This window comes from Anabrus simplex, chromosome 4 (assembly GCF_040414725.1).
Source record: "Anabrus simplex isolate iqAnaSimp1 chromosome 4, ASM4041472v1, whole genome shotgun sequence".
NCBI lineage: Eukaryota > Metazoa > Arthropoda > Insecta > Orthoptera > Tettigoniidae > Anabrus > Anabrus simplex.
The window spans coordinates 273,436,301-273,457,155 of record NC_090268.1 but is presented as its reverse complement, the minus strand read 5'-3'; positions in this window follow the sequence as shown (position 1 = coordinate 273,457,155).

Here is a 20,855-nt window from a genome sequence, read left to right as displayed (position 1 = left end):
ACCGAAACCCCAAGGAGGTTTCAGGCCTGTCATTGATTACAGGGCTCTCAATCGGAAGGTGGTGTTACAATCTGTGCCCCTTCCCGACCTTCATTCTTGTTTTTCATGGTTTCGTAAGGCCAAGTTCTTCACCATCTTGGACTTAAATCAGGCCTATAATCAAATTCCCCTTGCCGAAGAGTCTAAACACCTTACAGCGTTTGCCACGGACTGGAATTTATACGAATACAACCGCGTGCCTTTCGGGCTCCCCACGGGGGCAGCTGTGCTCACTAGGCTACTAGATAGGGTCTTCTCCGACATCAAATTCGAGTACTTATATCACTACTTAGATGATGTCGTAGTATTTTCAGAGACTTTTGAAGAACACCTAGATCATCTGCGAGAAGTTCTCGATCGCCTTCGTAAGGCTGGGTTAACTGTTAAGTTGTCCAAGGTTGCCTTCGCTAAGCCCTCTATGTCTTTCCTAGGGCATATTGTGTCACCCGATGGTGTAGCAGTTGATCATTCTAGAACACAGGCCATCCGGGATTTTAAACCTCCCAAGGACATTAAAGGTATCGCCAGGTTCATTGGTATGGTGAATTTCTTCAGAAAGTTCATTCCTAACTTTGCTAATAGAGCGGCGCCCTTAAACTTTCTTCGTAGGAAAGGCATCAAATTCGAATGGGGACCTTCTCAACAAGCCGCTTTTGAAGACCTTAAATTAGCTCTTTGTAATGCCCCTGTACTTGCTATGCCTGATTTCTCGAAGAAATTCATCGTCCAAACCGACGCGTCGTCGTCAGCAGTAGCTGCAGTCCTTCTTCAAGAGACTGAACTAGGGAGGCGACCCATCGCCTATGCGTCTAGGACATTGTCGGCTCAAGAAGCCAAGTATTCCATCTATGAGCTCGAAGGTTTGGCAGTCTTATTTGCCTTAGAAAAGTTCCGTCTCTATCTGGAACACGTTAAATTCGACCTGGAGACTGATAATCAAGCCTTAAGCTGGGTCTTAGGTAGGCCGCGTCGTACTGGTCGTATAGCCCGCTGGGCTATTCGTATTTCCGCCTTCCAGTTTGATGTTAGACATATCAGAGGTACCGAAAATGTTGTTGCTGATGGACTCAGCCGTATGTTTCATAACGTCGTAGAGACCCACGAACCGGTCGACAGTTCATCACCTTCCGAGTCCATACTATCTGGTGTTAATGCCATCTTAACAGATGCTCCCATGCTTTTTAGGGATATTGTGAAATACCAACGTGAAGATCCGACGCTGGCTCCGATAATGGAAACCCTTTCTTCTGGGGAACATGCTGTCCCTTATGTTCTGAGGAATGGTGTTCTATGTTGCCCTTCGAGGCATGATAAGTTGATGAAAGTTGTTCCAGCGGTTCTTGTACCTATGATCTTCAAATACTATCATGAGACCCCATTGGGGGGGCATCTTGGAATCTTTAAAACTCGTGAAAAGATTCGTGAAATGTTCATATGGAAAGGTATGGACGGTGAAATTCGGGAACTTGTAAAAGCATGTAAATCTTGTTTGATCAGTAAACCCACCATGTCCACTAAAGTAGGCCTTTTGTCTTCTCATCAAGTGTCGCGCCCCATGGAACGCCTGTATATTGATTATGTGGGACCCTTCCCCCAGTCAAAGGGTAATGCCAACAAGTTCATCTTTGTGTGTGTAGATGGTTTTACAAGATTTTCCTGGTTATTTCCGACTAAGCTGGCTACCGCTCAGTCAACTATTACTTGCCTAAATTCTATTTTTGCTTCTTTTGGTCCGTGCCAATACATTGTATCTGATAATGCTAAGGCTTTTACATCTAATTTATTTCGTAAATTCTGTTTTGACTTGTCCATCTCTCATGTAACTACTTCCGCTTATTACCCTCAACCATCTCTGGCTGAACGGGTTAACCGTAATCTCAGGTCCGCACTTATTGCCTATCATCATGAAGATCATTCTAGGTGGGACACGTCCCTGCATTGGTTAGCTTTTGCTTTGAATTCGGCGGTTCATGAATCACACAAATTTACTCCAACTTCTTTGATGTTTAAGTTCGTTTCCAACACGCCGCTCTCTAACCTCTGGTCTCTGAATGACATTCTGCCCGAGACAATAGATCCGGACAACATTAAAGATCTTTGGAAGAAGGCTAAAGCTAATCTTAAAGTATCTCGTGAAAAGGTTAGGGAAAGGTATGATCGTGGACGGAGACCCACCACTTTGAAGGTAGGTGAAAAGGTTATGGTCAAAAATTTTGTTCCCGCGGGCAAGCTTGCCCCCAGATTCCATGGGCCATGCATCATTCTCGATTTTCTCACACCGGTTACATTGTTACTAAGCAATCCAGCCACCGAGAGGATATTTAGGGTTCACCTGTCCCAGGTGAAACCGGTGTAATTTCTGTGTTAACTTGCTTCATATTATTCTGAAAGGATATGAAGGTTATATTTTTTTTTGAGTTTCACTTTTAAGGCATTCTGCCCCTTCTATAATATTTTGGTTTTAGATGTAAGCCTTTTGTAAAACCCACCCCGATCCGTTAAACTGCCATCCTGTTCTTGCCACGGCCATTACCACGCTCCCGTCTCCTGCTCCACCTTACACTGTGGCTTCATAATAGTAAATGCCATGGATATCTACACGCCGCTGGCCCCTCAAACTCTCCACAAGCCTGTACCCTCAAAGAAGATGATAGTCCAACACAATTCTGCCGCCTAGCTTTAATGTTTCAGCGCCCCCGCAGCCGCGCAGCGCCGTGCAGCGACTGGGGAGGGGGATGGGCCCCCTCCTCTCCAGCGAGGACGACATGTGCACGGCGAGCCGGAGCTCTCCTCCCGGCCAAGGCTGACGTGCGGCGCACGACCTGCTACTTGCCCGCAGCCTGTATATGTTCACCGCGGGCGCGGCGTGCTTCAACACCTCTGCTCCCCTCATAGTGCGGGCGAGCGGTATCTCAGGGTACTTGAGGGGTCCGAGCGGCCTCCTTTTGGACGCAAGCTGCAACGGCCGGTCCGGCCATCCAACTTCATCAACATCAACTACATGGACAGTTACTATAAGAGATAACTACATTTGGGAATTCAACAGCAATATTTGGTGGACCGTGCAAAAAAAAATTTTTCTTCACTTCTAAGTATTAAAAGTTTATCTTCAGAAATTCAAATTCTACAAACTTAAAGACTTTCATTCACCTGCAACAACAACATTTTGAAACTGAATTAAGAAATCTTGTAAATGCTTCTGCTATCTATCTTCGTATCAACATCATTACTTGGACTTTGTTTCAAACTGATTTCATGTGTCACCCCTAGAGGAACTTTTGGGGGGGGAGGTCTGTACCGGGCGGTACACCTCTACACCGTTTATTTAAAAGTTGCGCCAGTTGAAACTCCTCTTCTGGAGGAAGGTTGAACCTTATCTATTCTATTAATTCTCTACTTTCTCAGAAGATGTCACCACGTGGAAAATTTTGAGTTTTTGAACTGTGTCACTTTTGATGTGTTTTTGTTTCGCTTGAAGTAAGAAGTGTGAACTTTCTCTTCTAGAGGACACTACTGAAGATCAACAATAGCGCACCCTAGTGCGGAGTCAAAGAACTATTTTGTTGGAGAAATTTTTATTTCAAAAGTTTGTTTCTTGTTAAATTTCTTTCTGTTATTTGTTTAAGTTGGCTGTATACCCCTCTTTTTCCCCTTGTTTTAGATTTATCCAATCCCGAATTTCTTTTAGTAATTTCTGACCAATCTGGTGTATCTTCCCCCAACTTGTATCTGTTGCGGGGTCCTATCCAATAAAAACATTGTGGGCGGGTGTTTTCATTCCCCTAACGCCTAGAAACTTCCGCGAGAGTATATAAACTGCTGATTTTAGGGTCTCCGGGCCACTTCTGTTCCATCTTTCAGTGTATTAAGTACATAGCAGGAGGCGGGGAGCGCCTCTTTCCTCGGCGGCGGTCAACAATAAGGTAATGGCCGATTAATAAATTCTTTCTTTTCTTGCTCAGCAGTTTAACTTTCGGGGCGGGTTCTAAGCGTTCAACCATGTAACCTTTTCCTAAAATGTAAAAACAACTGGTATCTATTCTATTTCAAAACGACATATCGGGATAGAGAGTGCTTAACCCTCTCGAGCTCCCACTCACATCGTCTTGAGGTGAACTTATTCTCTCAACCAATTCTTCCGTAATGTAATGTAAATTGCTATTACGTCACCTCTGTAGTATGGGATTAGCCCTTGCATCAGTGGCCTAAGAGCCAAAGTAGGTCTTAAAAACCAAGTGTATTAGGAGTGCAAGTTCGCCTCCTCTCAAATTGTTTTAGAGGTCATTTAATTAACCTGCTTTTCATTTAATAGACCTCAGTAGATTGGGTATTTTACCCCTGTGTTTATGTCCGTTGAGGACAACTTGAAGGTGGAGTTTGGTGTGGCCTAGGAGAGGCTTAAATTAAAGAGCGTGTGGCTCTTTTGGAAACGGAGTGTTGTATGCCTCGAGGAGGCTTTACTGTGTAATTTGGAGCAAGGGCTCCAGGGTTTGATTGGGGTCTTCTGCCCCTTTGTTAAAATTTGTATATCGGAAAGTTGGGCTAGTTGCTCAAAAATTGTGAACTCAGGGCTCGAAGCCCAAACTCTGTAATCCCTGTAATTGTACATTTCAAATTGTGTTTCGGCTACTAAGTACCTGTTCTTTGTTATTACTTAATATTGAAAAGGAAATATAACCTTGTTAACTTTTACATTAACTTTGATTCCGTAGTTTGAGACCCATTCACGCCCGCACCTTCTTACACCTCTACCTACCACCAAAACACGGTAACAATAATAATCATAATTGTATCGGAGGTACATTTATATGAAGCGCCTTGGAGAATACCATCTAAAATCTGAAACTCGCAACAACTAGCGCAAGAAGTTTGAACATTTCTCGACATATGTCGCTACTATAAACGTATGTTATGCCCTCTGGTGTGAAGATAAACTATTCAAATTCAAGAGTAGTTTTGTATGTAAGGGCTTCCTAGACTGAATTGCTTATTCTTTATTTTTGGTGTGTTTAAGTTTACAAAACTTCCATTTATTCCCGCCAACTTAAGATGTTGGCCAATAGAAAATTTTGTACATTTTTTTTCATCCACTCAACATTGTCTGGTATTTATTTAAATACCCAATAAGAACTGGGAGTGTGTCGGTCCTTAGCTCAGAGTTTTCTGGAAATTTCGGCTCGGGTATAAAAGCTCGGACCAGGTTATCTTATTGATTACTCCAGTCTTTGTGTGTGTTCGTAAAGTGAGGCGCCACGAACATGCTACGCTGGCGTACCAGGGGGAGAGGTGATACTCCCACGTGGCGCGTCTCAGGTGGCGGATAGGGGGGTCCTAACCGGCTTGCCGGCGGACTTGAGGGAAGTAACATACCTCTCGCGGACCAAACACACAACTCACTGCGGGTGGGGGACGCACATGTAGAATACACCCGCGGTATCCCCTGCCTGTCGTAAGAGGCGACTACAAGGGGCGATCAAGGGATGCTGGTATTAGAACCATGAAACTACTATTGATTACTACCATCACGCGGGGAACACCATGGATCGCCTTTACTGACGAGTAGTACCACTATATTTGGTACACAATAGGTCTGTGATTAGTAGCAGCAGAGAGTGGTTTCCCTGTGGGTTTCCAGTACCCGTGATTAGTACCATTGTGAGAAACACCACGGGTCTGGGCGTTGCCTGTGAGTCGTACCACTATATGAGCGACACCGTGGTTTTTCCTTTCCTTTGATTAGTACCCACTATGTGAGGAACACCACGGGGCCCGTGGGACCGGCACCCGTGACTAGTACACCTAAGTGAGGTAACTCATCGGTTTGCGTTGGCCGTAAGTGGCGCCATTGTGCGCGAAACGCCATAGGACTGCGTTACCTGTAGGAAGTACAATACTTGTGAGTAGTACTATCTTGTGTGGAACACCGTGAGTCTTCACTTTTGATTAGTACCCCAACATGACAAATAGCATGGTTCTACTTTACTCGCGACATATACCATTCTGTGGGGCCTTAGACGTGGATTTTGCACCCCTTTCGACATCAAGCATCCTCGATTCAGGATTCTACTTTATGAGTGGTCCCTTGGTCAGTAATAAATTATGTATATGATCTTTTTTTTAGTTGAATCCACTAATTCTTTTGTTTGCTCGGTTTTTTTGTGTTTTCTTTTGCTACATGTCCATCCATTCCTTCTTCATGACGAATTTTTTCTTTTGGACAGTTTATGATTTTGAATTTTTTGTTGTCATGTCATTTCGTACCATTAGGGGCCGATGACCTAGATGTTAGACCCCTTTAAACAGCAAGCATCATCATCATCAGACCTCGATTTTGAAGCACTTTAGACATCAAGCATATTCGATTCAGGACTGTGCTTTATAAGTTATCCCTTGGTCAGTAATACTACTATATATGACCTTTCTTGAGTTGAATCCAGTGGTTTTTTGTTTGGTTTTTGGTTTTCTTGTTTTGTTTTTTGGTTTCATGTCTATCCATTCATTCTTCAGGACTATTTTTTCCTTTGGTCAGTGGATGATTTTGTACTTTTTGTTGTAATTTCATTTCGTACCATTAGGGGCCGATGACCTCGATGTTAGGCTCCTTTAATCAACAAGCTTCATCATTATCATGAAATTGAGGAGGGGGTGCCTCATCCAACTTCAGGAGGTCCAGCAGCTCAAGGTAATGACAGATCAAGTCTAAAATCTGATAGCTCTGGGGGAAAGTTTCAAACCATTTGTAAAGTAAATTTCAAACTCCAAATGTAAATTTCAAACTCTCTATATAAATTTTAAACAAGTCGAAAGAACTTAGCCGAAATCAGGGAATAGAGAGTGAGAACCCCTCTCGAATTCTTTTTCAACTAGCTTTTGAGGTGGCTATGATTTTGTTACCATTCATACATTGTAATTTTCGTAACTTAAATCTTCTCTCCATTTAGTCACCTCAGTAGTATAGGCTTAGCCTTTGTAACAACGGCCCGTATGCCCAAATAGGATTTTATGAATTCTGTTTTAAATATCTAGGAGTGCAAGAGATCCCCTCCTTTCCATTTTGGTTTTTGGGCCAACAAGTTAACCTTTAGTTTTCACCAAATGCCCTATAGTATGTGTACGTGCTACCCCTGTGACAATCAATGTTATTCCTATTCATGTTAAAGATAGCAGATTGATGAGCATTCAAAACAGTGAATACTTTAACCTTGTAAAGTGTAGGTTGTGCTTTTGATAGCCCTGGATATTCCTGGAAATAGGTTCCTAAGTGTAAATTTAGAGAGCAAAGACGCTCGTTCTATTAATGTAAAGGGTAGAATAGTGTCTTTGGATGGCTGTAATGTTATAATGTTTGGAGATTAGCTCCTAGATAATTCTTTGGAGGATAGGTGCTCTTTTAAGGTTGTAAATTTTGGATACTATGTTCTTTCTATTGATGCAAAAGAAATTGGGAGATCCGTCTCCTTGACTGTTTGTTGAAAGGAGCCGCATCGCTCATGGAGAATGTATAATTTGGGAGCTTCGAGCTCAAAGTTGTTAATTATCATTCGATTTTCTAAATTGTTACCCAATCTTATGCACTTTTATACCTGAATTGTAAAGTTTAGACATCGAAAAGAAACCAAAAGATAGCAGGGAAAGAAATGTAGCTCTAATTATATAATTTTAAATTAATCTGCCTGTATTATATCGACCCATACATGCGTGTGCATTCATTCACCTCAACCACACCACGGAAATCTCCGTAACGAGTGGTAGCACAGCGAGGTCTAATGGGTCATGTTTAAAGCTCCTTTTGACGGCTACTAAAAGAAATCGATACCGAACTCTAAAAGTTTTCTTGGTTGCGGGAATTTTTCTTTTTTTTTTTCTTTTTTACATTTTCTATGACTATGTCCATATTTTTGTCTGCACTACGTAAAGCCAATTGTAAAAAAAATAAGCTTCTCTTTTTAATTACTTTGAAGTAAGTGATCCTCCTGCTAATCAACTTCAGAGAATTCAGGCCAGATTGTTACAATTTTACAATAGGGCTAAGGAGCTATTTTCTCTAAACTTGAAGTATGATCATGGTAAAGAAGCTAGTAACTTAATTAATGAACGTAAGTTTTCGTGGCTCATTGTATTAACATAAAGAAATAAATGAACTGGATTAAAGCCACTATATATATATATTCATAATAAAGCTAAGCTTTCAGCTAAATTGCATTGGCCTTCATCCGGGCATGTGAAGTTTTGCCTCCGACAGTGAATTTTTAGAGCACCTAAATTCCATTAACAGTAAGATCAAGTTCACAATGGAAGTAGAAAATGAAGGCAAATTACCTTTTCTTGATGTGTTAGTATACAAGAAGAACGATGGTACACTAGACCATGCAATGTACAAGAAACCTACACATTCAGAAAGATACCTTCATAAGTCTTCACATCACCACCCCTCCCAAAAAGCAGCTCTCCTTCGAACGTTATATACTAGGGTGAATAATGTTGCAGACGATGATAACCGCTCGAGTGCAATGAGAGCCGACAACATCCATGAAGAAAAACGGCTGTACATCTGGAGACATAACACGAGCTGTGATGATCAAGGAGCCTAACCTGAATAGCACCAACCAGGACTACAGCAAGAAGAAAAAAGTATTCTTCCTTACGTGGCAGGTATAACTGACAGAATAGGGCGCATTCTTAAGAAGTACAATATAATTCCAGTTTTCACCGCAGACCGGAAGCTCAAATCCCTGTTTCGACCAGTCAAAGAGAAGCCACGTCTTGAAACACAGGGCGTATATGAAATTCCATGTGGTTGTGGTTGTTCATATGTTAACATGACAAATAGGCTTGTTAGCACCAGGGTGAAAGAGCACATCAGATCGGTAAAGAATGTCGCTCTTTCATCCTCCACGGAGAACGCTACAAGCCAGTCTGCCATAGCAAAACATTTCTACAGTACAGACCATGAAATCCTCTTTGACCAGGCGAAGGTCATCGCGCCTGTAAAAGACTTCTATGCTCGTCTTGTGAGGGAAGCCATGGAGATAGAGCTGCGCCCAAATAACATCAACAGGGAAGACGGCTTCAAGTTATCAAATACATGGAGACCTGTACTGCAGAAATACATGCATAACACCACCATGGCACAGCGGGACGCAATCAAACTGTCGACAGAGGGCGGTGCATCAGTAACTTCCCAGCCAACCACCACAGCACAGCGCCACGATCCTTGAGTCCAGTTAGTGGGGTAGGCCGTATATAGTACGGGCATGACTTCCATGTTCCTTCAGATAATTTCTTTGCTCACTGTCGGAGGCAAAACTTCACATGCCCTGATGAAGGCCAATGCAATTTGGCTGAAAGCTTGGCTTTCTTATTAATATATATAGTGGCTTTAATCCAGTTCATTTATTTCTTTAAGCTAGTAACTTGGTCGAACACCTGTCTGACATATCTAATAGGGTAAATCAATTGTTGTCCGGGGCAGTGAATGCTGAAAGTGACCATGTTCCTACTGTAACCTTGTCTACGGGAGAGAACTCCAGTAGGTCTATTGAGAGTAGGAAATCAGTGGTTACTCTACAAACATCTGCCCAACTGGAACAAGTGTCTGATCATCTAAGACCACTTACAAATTTCTTTATGAGTAATGCAGTGTTTGAACCTTCTAAATGTTCCATGCAGTTCCCTATTATGTCGCCAGGTTTCAGCAGCTTGCCCCACCCATTAGCCATGTTGCTTAAAGGCATATCCAAGTTTTCGGATTTACTGCTAATGAGGTGACATTCTTTTTAATATTCCTAGTTGAATTTCAAGACTATGCTTGAAATATTACAAATTACTTACCTATATTCTTTAGGTGCCCCCTCGGACAAAATTGTGAAGGCAATAGCTGACAGATTCTCTATTGAAGAATTCCATGCCCATTTTGTTTGGCTAACTTCATCCCGGCTAGAGCAATGTCATCCCTAATACCGAAGTACTACTTTCGAGTACAGGGGTTGGACCAAACCTTGGCTAGTTTCATACAAGACATTACATTTTACACTAGGGTATTCGCTCTTCATTTTCCAAGAGATCAAGTTGTGCAAACCATTGTACAAGGAATCTCTCCTCCTTATAGGTCGTACTTAAGTTTTGCCTCTCGACCCCAAACCTTCTCGGAACTCGAGGCAATGGCAGTGTCATCCAACGGAGTGAGGTACGCTGACACTCCATGAGTCGCCAGGGAGCCCCTCCGTCATCTGACAGTTCTCGGCCATCACCTCGCCGAACATTCCCCACACGCAAGTGTTATGTGTGCGGATCGGCTGAACACCTTAGGAATAAGTGTCCCTTGGTTAAATCTAGTGGAACTAGGAACGGAGCAGGTCCATCCCAAGGTTGTTTCAAGTGCGGGTCGTTTTAATCTAACCAAGAATTGCACTTCTTAAACAGCACACCGTCCTGTTCAGCTTCTGGTGCTGCCCCTACTAACCCAGGCGATAGGAAGTGACTAGTGTCATCGGCTGTGTCACAATGTTCACCTTCCTGAGACTCAGCCCCGTTAAATTAGGCAACAAATCCTTCACGGAAGAAATTTCCTCTTAAGTTATTATTTTAAGGCCATAGGGAATGCCTTAAAATTGCTTCTCCGACTCCTGGATTTATGCCATATCTTAAAATTGAGGTAAATTACGAACCAGTTACGGCGCTATTAGATTCAGCGAGCGTTAGCTCCATTATTTCCGAGGAAATTTAATCTAAATTGAAAGCCTGTTGTAAATTTTCGGACTATTGTTCGTCTTTCATTAAACGTGTTTCAGCAAATAGTCCCCATAGAAATTTTAGGCTTCATTCTTACTAAAGTTCGAATCTCAAAATTTAAATAGAAAATAAAGTTATTCGTGATTAAACAGTTGTATTGCCTTGTAATATTGGGGGCCGGTTTTTTGTCTAATTTTGGTCTTGTGCTCGATCTTCAGAGCAAGTCGTGGATATTCAAGTTCTCTTGTAGCATTAATATTCCTATTTTGAAATGTAATTATGTGTCATTTTCATCCATTTCGCCTACCCAGAGTGAGATATCGTTATATATTATGTGCCGTTTCACAGTTCTTTATACGAGCTGGTAGGAACAAACATGGAGTCTCTGCGATCAAAATGTTAAAATAAATGCATTTAACGTCAGTACGGGCCGAAATGTAATTATTTTCATCAGTCAGTTATGGAAAGAACCATGTATAGAAGGCGCAGGAAAAGAATGACAAATGGACATTATTTAAACCTATTATTTAAGAAAAAAATGTGCTCATCACTCACTATATAATCAGACCTTGAAGCAGTAAGATGATGTAGGACTAGACTGAAAGAGATTATTCATCTGGAGTAAATACTGTAATTTGGAAGGAAATATAATTCGCGGCTACTCGCCCAACACTTGTTATCAAGATTTAATCGCTGCGCGAAAGATAAAATACTATAAAAGGAGATAAACCAGATTACAATAGAGCTACGTCACGAAGTGGCGCAGAGCTTAAATAAATTTGCCCGATACCGCTTAATAGTAAAAGATACGTAATGATCAGCTGTTGAGTGCGTTCGCACCAATAAAAATATAGAGGAAAGAAGTTCCTTTTCAAATTGGAATAAATACTTAATAAGTATCCTAGTCGATTTGGAGCTAGCATATTGGACTAACTGTACCATAGCAAAATCCATACAATTTGAGCTTCACAAGAGACATATTAGTTGAAGAATGACAGCAATGAATCACATATTTTGTTATTATTCTGTTACATACGTCCGAGATTCCACTATGAGCCTGTAAAGAAGCAAGGCAACGCTATTTGGATCCTGATGAGGCGATACGATGTTGATCATCCCAGATGACCAGTAATCAATTGTGGAGAGCTACGATGAACCCGATCACTCGTGGAGGAACCAGATGACGAGATCCTAATCTCAGATGACCGGAGATGAGAAGACGTCGAGACCACCTTGAGCAAAGCTAAGTCCATTATCTGAGTCGTTTTCGTAAGTAAGAGAATATTACCTTTTATAATTATATGTTGATAGGTGTATTTGTGCGAAGACAGTGCGTAGATAAACGTCTAGATGAGATGATTGGAAGTACATATTCATCTATATGAAATGTCTATTTCATTAGTAGGCGTGGTCACCAAGTGATATTCCGATCGTAATGTTCCCAGTGATATGTGAGAGTAAATAGTTAGTGTTATTATTATTATCAGTGAAGAGTAAAGTGTGAAGTTGACATTAACACCAGTGTATACTATTTTAATCAAAGTTACTCGGTGCGAGATCGTATATAGGAAGTGTTTATGGAGGAATAAGGCAGTAGATACTCAGAGTTATGATGTTAAATTTGGCACTATGACGATAGAAAGTAAAGAGGGCATTTTAAGAATGTCACGGCAAGTTGACGTGCAGTTTAATGAAGTGATTTGCATATGATGAAGAGAGAGATTTATTATACGTGAAATGTGAGTAATAATTGACGCGTTATAGATATGGTATAAGGATGATAGTGATTTATGATGGTCATATATATTATTTCTTCGAGAGAGATAGTCATAGTTGTTCTAAGTTGAGACGATGTGATTTTCAAGTGATGTTTCTGAGAGTGTCAGTGAATTCTTCCCAATTCCATATGATAATTCTTAATCCTATGCATTTTTACATAGCTTAGGATACGATCTCGAGATTGATAGAGCAATGTTTTTTATCCATGTTAGGATTGTCTAGAGAGTCATACATGTAGTCATGATAATATTTAAGCCTTCACTGAAATATTTCGGATGATTTTGAAACTCTCACTGTGTATAACATTATTCTGAACAATATTCAACCTACTAGACTAATCACTGGTGACATAGCTATTCAAAAAGGATGATTTTTAGTCGAAGATAGTGTCTTCTGACCAAGTAGATTTTCCGTTAGTAGTAAGTGTGATGATAATTTCATAAGGGTATGTATGATGACGTTTCTTACAACCAAATACGCACGTAGACTAATACTTAGCATTGAAATTAAGGTCACATTACCTTAAGTTTATAAGTTAAATCTTATGATAACGTTACTTGGAGGGTGATTACGACTTACACTGGACATAGCTTAGCTTATGGTGAGTGACACAGGGAAATATGAGTAACTAAGAGGCAATTGAGCATGCGAATGTGAATATTTAAACCGTGAAACATACGTGAGTGTACTTGTCAATTCAAAATCAGGAGAAGTTCTGAGATAGTTTTTTTTTAATTGAGAATTTTACACCTGCATCGAGACAGACAGTTAGTGTAAATTGAAATATGTGTCAGTCCTGTGAGTAAGGAATAGGTAGTAACGAACTGAATTTCATATTTATCCGAAGAATAACTGATATTCAGACAATTTGAACTCCAATTCTTATCTGAACACCAACTCGATGATTCCATAAGCGTTCCTTATTTCTCAAGAAAGTTTAATCAGAGATATTGTAAATAGTAATTGGTATAATTTTTATTTTTATTTTTTTCTTCTTAAAGGATGCATCCAACACTCTTAACCCTTGAGGACTGGCGCGAAAAAATATAGCGCGAAGACTGGCGTATGGGTGTATTTGACCCGGATTTTAAAAATCTATTTTTAGCCATCAGGCACTACGTACTAAATTTATTTGCACCTGGACTGTTCTAATGAACTATTCTAAATCGTTTAATGTGATTTTGAAACATGTATTCAATAAAACATGCAAAATAATTACAATAATTTCATGAATTGTAAAACGGGCTATAATATTGGCAGGGAAGTATTTATCGTCAATGCCAGTCACTTACGATCAACAATTCAAAGAAATATTCACATTAATATCTAGCACAAGTCTCAATAAACGTTTCCAATCACTCGAAAATCGTTACCAGTATTTTTCAAGAATTCATGACTGTCCAAAATGTGCCCTTCTATTCATGCTGGCTGGTAGCGATACCCGTACATTGGAGACACATGGGAGTGGTGTGTTGACCTCAAATCATTATTCCCCAATTGTTGCACTCAGTTTTCATCTTCCTGTCAGCACTGGAAGGACAATACCCACATCTTGTTCGGCCTTTCTTAGCTGGAGGTCCAGTCATCGGAGTATCAATTCCTACATATCCAGCTATGTTCGACCTGAGTGAACGAAGAAAGTTCTCCATTACGGCTGGGCATTTCATGTGTTCGTGGACCATTTCCTGAGACAGTTGCTTGAGAAAAGCAAGTCTAACTACCTTATCAGGTCCATTTGATTGGTAGACAATGAGAATATATATGCCAGCTACATTCAGCATGGCATAAAATACCGTTAGTGGCCAGCGGTTACTCACACGTACAACGTTGTACGTTGCACAATGCTCGTCAACAACATCAACGCTGGACTTTGTGCAGTTGTAAAATTTATGCATCTCCGGCTTCTGTTTGTCACCAGTCACTCCTTCAATGGCTGCCTCATGCTGCATTGCTGATAGGAGCAGCACGGTCTTTCATTTCCTCGGAACATGTGATACCAGAGTCACTTGCTTATCAAATGCAAATGTACTTGAATACTGTGGTTTGTGGTGTGTTGTACAAAACTAAGAGGAATTACTTTTCTATTCTTACGTATCGTTTCGACTAAAGCAAGCCGATAATTGTTCAGCAAATATTTTGCTAAGCTCACTTTCTGACACACAGTCATCTTCACTTTCACTTTCCTGTCCACCGATTCCTTCCTCCTCTTCATCTTTAAATACTTCATCAATTAGTCGTTTTAAACGTTCTTGTTCCTTATTCCAATCCATCGACACAGCTATCAAGATAAGCACTGATTTGACAGAAAAGTCACGCGAGGACTGGCGCCTTGGGTAAATCTGACCCGCCAGAGAGTAACACACCAATAACTCGGGTGATGACAAAGCTATCACATGTGAACTTTCTCAGTATTTAGTCCAAGGTCAGGAAGGAAGGTACTAAAGGCGACGGGAAACGAGGGGTGACCAAATCAGAATTATAGGCTAATGTTTAAGTCTCGGGTCAAAAACACCCATGCGCCAGTCCTCGCGGGTTAATATTCTTGATTTTAATGTTTATTTTCTTGCCAGTACGGCACATGTAAATATAATTAATTTCCTTCATATTAGTTTAATTCATCATCGCACAACTTCGTAAGTGAATTGCCTACGAATGAAAACATATGTTTCTTTATAATTCCCAAATGTTATGTAATATTTCTTCTAATATTCTATAATTTTGAGAGATCAATGGACTCATGAAATGAAATGAAATGAAATGAAATGAAATGAAATGGTAGAATCCTAGAATGCGTTTATTTACGATTAGTTCGGAGGATATGATTTTCTGAGATGTTGGTGAAGAATACAGACTGTAGGAATAACAACGAATTACTTCAAGAAGTTTTCATTGGTCGAATTTAAGATGATTTTTCTTATAATGTCTAACTTAATATTTAAATAAATGTGAGATAGTATAACCTCAGCATTCTTTCTTTGTGTTCCTAGAATAAGTATTAGTTATAAGATAGTGGTATCTTCAGTTGACGTCAACTTCTCTATAAGCTAATAAGAGTATGGTATCTAACTAGTAGCGGGTAAGAGATGTCTTTCAACGTTAGTTAGAATCTACCATTAACCGACCTGAACGTTTTTCTCTTACGGAACCCATACCCATAAAATTTAGTCGTTGAACCAATTGAATTTAGAGCTAGTCAGGATCTCTTGTGTACATGCCTGGACGCGGGAACGGCGCAATTAGTTATCTACCTGAAGACCAGGCTGAGAGTATTCGAAAGTTGTGTCAGTTATTTTCGGATGCATTTTCGGAAACCCTTCGTGTCACTGACCTCATTGTGTACAAGATTGAGCTAACCGACTCTTTTCCAGTCAGGTTTGCTGCTTATAGGCAATCTCTACCTAAAATGAAGGCTCTCAAGGAAATCGTTGATCAGATGTTAAAATATGGTATTATTCGACATTCAAACCCCAAGGTGGTTTCAGGCCAGTCATTGATTACAGGGCATTAAACTGTAAGGTCGTATTAAAATCTGTTGCCCCTTCCTGACCTTCATTATTGTTTTTTATGGTTTCGCAAGGGTAAGTTCTTTACCACCTTAGACCTTAACCAGGCATGTAATCAGATACATCTGTCAGAAAAATCCAAATATCCAACGGCTTTCGCCACTGATTGGAATTTGTAAGAATACAACCGAGTGTCCTTCGGGCTCCCAATGGGCGCGGCAGTCCTTACTAGACTACTGGATAGGGTCTCACCCGACATCATATTTGAATAACATTATCATAACCTCGACGATGTCCTCATGTTTTCGGATACCTTTGAAGAACACTTAGATCATCTGAAGGAAGTCCTAAATCGCCTTATGTAAGGCGGCGTTGACAGTTAAATTATCTAAGGTGGCCTTTTCTAAGCTATTTATGTCATTCTTGGGGCATATTGTTCCACCTGATGGTGTTGCTATCGACCCTACCAGAACTTAAGCTATTTGCGACTTCAAGCCTCCTCAGGATATCAAAGGAATCGCTAGGTTCACAGGTATGGTAAACTTCTTCAGGAAATTTATTCCTAACTTCGCTAATATGACGGCGCCCCTAAACCTAATTCGTAGGAAAGGTGTCAAATTCGAATGGGGGCCGTCGGGCGTTTGAGGATCTAAAATTAGCTCTTTGTTAGCGCCCCAGACTCACTGTGGGTGAGGGACGCAGATGACGAATACACCCACGGTATCAACTGCCTGCCGAAAGAGGCGAATAAAAGGGGCCCAAAGGCTCTCAAATTGGGAGCGTGGGTTGGCGACCACGGGTCCCTTAGCTGAGTCTTGGCATTGCTTCCACTTACTTGTGCCAGGCTCCTCACTTTCATCTGTCCTGTCCAATCTCCCTTGGTCAACTCTAGTTCTTTTCCGACCCCGACGGTATTAGAGCATTTGAGGCCTAGGGAGCCTTTCATTACGCCCTTCGTGACCCTTGCCTTTCTTCGTCCGTTACTTCATTTTTCGAAGTGACGGATCCCTTCTTATTTCTTCCTTTTTCTCTGTCAACCCCCTGTGGGTGACCCAATGCGGGTGGGGGACGAACATGTAGAATACAACCACCTTATACCCTGCATGTTGTAAGAGGCGACTACAAGGGGCCCAAGGGGCTCTCAACTTGTGAGTGTGGATTGGCGACCACGGGGCCCTTAGCTGAGACTTGGCATTGCTTCCACTTACTTGTGCCAGGCTCCTAACTTTCGTTTATCCTGTCCGACCTCCCTTGGGAAACTTCTGTTCCTTCCCCGACGGTATTAGAGCATTCAAGGCCTAGGGAGTCTTTAATGTTCACGCCCTTCCTGGCCCTTGCCTTTCTTCGTATGTTACTTCATTTCTCGAAGTGACGGATCCCTTCTTGCTTCTTCTCTTTTCTCTCTCTCTACGCCCTATGGGTGGGGGACGCAGACGAAAAATACACCCACGGTATCCCCTGCCTGTGGTGAGAGGCGACTAAAAGGGGCGAGCAAGGGATGATTGAATTAGAACCATGAAACTACTCTTGATTCGTACCATAATGCGGGAAACACAATGGGTTGCATGTACTTGCGAGTAGTATCGCTAAATTGGTACGAAATAGGTTCGTGATTAGTTGCAGTAAAAAGCCTGGCCTGGTGGATTCCAGTACCCGTGCGTTGTACCCATGTGAGCAACACCGCGGGTCGGGGCGTAGCCTATGAGTTGTACCACTATATGAGCGACACCGTGAGTTTGCGTTGCCTGTGATTGGTGCCCACTATGTGAGGAACACCATGGGAATACCGGCGCCCGTGATTAGTACACCTAGGTGAGGAAACTCGTCGGTTTGCGTTGGCTATGAGTGGTGTGAGAAACACCATATGCCAGCGTTACCTGTACGAGGTTCAATACTTGTGAATAGTACCATCTTGTGTGGAACACCGTGAGTCTTTGCTACTTTTGATTAGTACCCCAACATGACAAATTCCATGGTTCTATTTTACTCGCGACATGTACTATTCTGTGGGGCCTTAGACCTGATTTTTGGACACCTTTAGACTTCAAGCATAATCGATTCAGGATTGTGCTTTATAAGTGGTCCCTTGGTCACTAATACTATTATTTATGACCGTTTTTGAGTCGGACCCACGGTTTTTTGTTTGTTTCTTTTTTGGGTTCATGTCCATACATTCATTTTGCAGGACATTTTTTATTTATTTTGATCAGTGGATTTTTGAACTTTTTGTTATTTCATTTCGTACCATTAGGGGCCGATGACCTCGATATTGGGCCCCTTTAAACAACAAGCATCATCATCATCGTCATCATGATCTTAGACCCTTTGAAAGCATGATAATCATGACTGAAAACTACACATGTAGATTTTTATCGTTACGTTCAGGACTCAAGCGGCAAAGGAGCCATCCCAAGCATAGCCCCGGTATAATCAACTAATGGACTAGAAAGTAGCGGAATGCAAATGTGGAATACGCTCTTCAGGATTATGGCTTTCAACCGCAAGAAGGGGAAGCTCGTTTATTCAAGGTTTGTATTAATTTAGACGTATACTGGGGAGTTATCTCTCGTATTTTTCCATGGTCTATTATTTTATTGACTATCAGTTGAATAACACTTATACATAAGACTCACAACCCATGCAGTGTCACAGCATACGAGCTACTTTCCTTGACATCAGAAAACCTTATTATTTACTTGAGGAAGACGTTCATTTGTTTTCTTAAACCTCCTGTTCGTATGAAATAACGCTGATGGCTTGAAATCTGCTCACAGTCAAGTATGAATTTCAACATGCCGACAAACTTATTACTGGCACATATTTCAGTTGACTTATTTTAATAACACGTATATTCCTTTTGGCATGAATATATTAATAATTAAAATAATATGGATATGAAACGGAAGTACGAAAACAAGTAGATGTATGGAATCAAGAGATGAAAGGATGAAAGTAAGCACAGAGGAAATTAAAACAATTATGATGACAAGGGAAAGGACGGGAGAGGAAAGATAAAACTGAATACTAAAATTTCGGAAGTGGTTAAAAGATTCAAGTACTTGGGAAGTTTGAACACAGAAGATAGAAAGGTAAACGAGACCCCCTGCAGGCGGGGGACGCACATGAAGATTACAACCGCGGTAACCCCTGCCTGTCGTAAGAGGTGACTAAAAGGGACGACCTAGGCGTGGACATGGATTGCGAGTTGGTTCAATGGGTTGGACCTCCTGTGGGTGGGAGGGGCTGAATACATTCACAGGAAATCCCTGCCTGTCGTAGAAGGCGACTTAAAGGGTCATGTGGCAATGGTCCCCTCCTCCATTTCTATTGTGTTTTGAGGGATAGTTGTAGACAATCTCAAAATTGTTGATCTGCGTGCTGCTCGGCGATGGGCCTCTTAATTGTGCGATTACGCCCGGAAGCCTGCGTCAGCAACCATCCAGGAAGCGGCGGGTGGGAGCACTATGTGCCCTTGCAGTAGTACCCGACTGAAAACACAGCTCCCACCACAGCCGAATGCCAGATGGACATATTATTATAAATTATTTATATATTATGCTCTGTACACGCTATGGGGTACATGCTATTGCGGGTGAATGGAAGAATGGAGTTCTCGTGCTCATTGCCTCAATCATCCCGTATTAGGCATTGTCCAACATCGGACCCAGGGCAGTACTGGCTGTGACCAGGTGGGTATAGCCTAGGCAGCGTAGTTCGGCTACAGAGACACCTGATCCGAGTGGGTGGCATTCGGAGAGGATGATTTCGGGCATTGCGTCGATACGAAGTCGTCCATCCCAAGCTGGTCAAACACCGAAGGCTTTAACTTTTGTATCCCTGAGAGGTTCAACTCGCTGGGAATATGCGCAGCGTGAAGGAATGGGATCCAGCTTCCCCAGGTTTCTGGTTGCTACCAGAACCGATGGGCATGATTTTAAGCCGATGAAATCGATCCTTCTTAGTAGACACATTGAAGGCTTCTACGGCGAACTTGAGGATCTCAAGAAAATGCCAACGGTAGTTTGCTCATGAAGACTCATACAGCACTGCAAGCAATCAGTTGCTTAAGTGCGACCACTTTGGAGATATCCCCGACAACATGGAGGAGCACAAATCCTTGAATCTGATTCGCGGAGTTATTTTTCACCACGACCGAATTTTGAACATTGACGACGAGTTGATGGACGATATTAAGATACGTGGCGTGACACACGTCCGGCGAATTACGCGCAAGGTCAACGGTGAAGACGTTGCCACTGGTGCCCCACGAACCTGCTACGCAGGCGTAGCAGGGGGATAGGTGATACTCCCACGTGGCGCGCCCCAGGTGGCGGATAGGGGGGTCCTAACCGGCTTGCCGGCGGACTTGAGGGAAATAAAATACCTCTCGCGAACAAAACACACACCACCTGTGGGTGGGGGAGGCTGACGAATAATACACCCACGGTATCTCCTGCCTGTCGTGCGAGGCGACTAAAAGGGGCGACCAAGGGATGAATAAATTAGAACAATGAAACTACTGTTGATTCGTACCATCATGCGGGGAACACCATGGGTTGCATATACTTGCGAGTAGTATCACTAACATGGTACGAAATATGTTTGTGATTCGTTGCAGTAAAAAGCCTGGCCGGGTGGATTCCAGTACCCGTGCGTTGTACCCATGTGGGCAACACCGCGCGTCTGGGCGTAGCCTGTGAGTTGTACCACTATATGAGCGATACCGTGGGTCTGCGTTGCCTGTGATTAGTACTCACTATGTGCGGAACACCACGGGGCCCTTGGGACCGGCACCCGTGACTA